This window comes from Austrofundulus limnaeus, unplaced genomic scaffold (genome assembly GCF_001266775.1).
Source record: "Austrofundulus limnaeus strain Quisiro unplaced genomic scaffold, Austrofundulus_limnaeus-1.0 Scaffold10, whole genome shotgun sequence".
Taxonomy (NCBI): Eukaryota; Metazoa; Chordata; class Actinopteri; order Cyprinodontiformes; family Rivulidae; genus Austrofundulus; species Austrofundulus limnaeus.
The window spans coordinates 86,382-87,697 of record NW_013952412.1 but is presented as its reverse complement, the minus strand read 5'-3'; the positions used below and the strand labels follow the sequence as shown (position 1 = coordinate 87,697).

General features: G+C 32.2%; 1 protein-coding gene across 1 annotated transcript in view; it reads right to left on the bottom strand.

Moving 5' to 3' along the window:
* Nucleotides 1-1,071: 1,071 nt before the first annotated feature.
* The window catches only part of her3 (hairy-related 3), a gene marked incomplete in the record, with an annotated part of 1,414 nt that continues 1,169 nt past the window's right edge, over nt 1,072-1,316 (bottom strand). The window contains 1 exon segment of the mRNA XM_014001640.1: nt 1,072-1,313.

The window sequence follows — 1,316 nt, the reverse complement described above, 5'->3', positions numbered from 1 at the left end:
ACACACACACACACACACACACACACACACACACACACACACACACACATATCTCTTTCCTCTTTCCACACCTCTTGCCTCTTGTTGCGCGCACCTAAAATGTTTCTCATTAACCCAAACCAAACATGAGGAGCTTCACTCAGCCAACATGATGTTCTCTGTTCTCAACAGGCAAACATAAGTGGGAGCAGTATTTAATAAAAGGGATAATACAACCATTTTAAAGTGGGCGAAGTTATGAACGCTCCACTTGCATGTCAAAATTTAAAACAAAGACCTGCCCATAGCCTTCTCAGAAACACTGAGAATGAGAAAGTGTGGAAAAATTCTTGTCTCAGAAATTTAGTCATCAAACATCCCATTCTGATAATGAATGCATTTTAAGTCTAAGAGCTGCTTATATTTTTTATTCATTTCATTAAAAACAAAACAACTATATCAACAATAGAGGAAAAAATATAGATATCACAAATAAAATGAAAGGCAGCAGAAAGCAGAAAAAATCTGACATTTTCAAATAATAGTAAATTACAAAAAAACTAAACAAAAACATCAAATCAAAACAACAATTCGTATTCACATTATGCTTTTCCATTTTCCTTTAAAAAAACTTTTACCATTCTCTTAAATATGTATGATCTGGCATTTTTAACATTAATCTTTCAGACCATTCCACAAACCTTTTCCCTGGATTAAAGTAGATCGTTCCTACAGAACCAAACCTTCACAAACATTTACTTCTTCTTAAGATAATACTCTTTCTCTTCGCAAAATTTACTTGGATGTTTAAAGGTGATATGTTTTTGTGAGTCTTACATAAAYAGTAAAATATTATRATCAACTAACTCATAACTTCAATGACTTCAACTGATAAAATAATGTATTTGATGGATGCTGTAATCTTTTCTAGTGATAATTCKAGCTCTTTTCTCTAAAACAAATTTGTTTTAAACACTTCATAGCTGATCCTGCATGTAACCCTTGACATGGATCAATCACTCAATCAGATTTCATGTTCAAAGAAATTCTCATGGAAATATCAAGATAAAACAAACAAAAAAAAAACTCAAGTTTAAATTCAACAAAATAATGTTACATTTATTAAAACCTCCAGAAAACTTTTTAGCAGAACATGTACGACCCTATAAAACTCTTAAAATGCAAGAGCTACAGAGGGGCTTCGCCTCCCTGTTACCCCCCACCATCACATTGCCCTAAGCGGCCCTCATCTTATTAAAACTCAACAAAACTGTAAAAACCTATAGTGCATTTATAAACATTTAACTCAAAGTAAAAGTTTATTATTCATATTATAT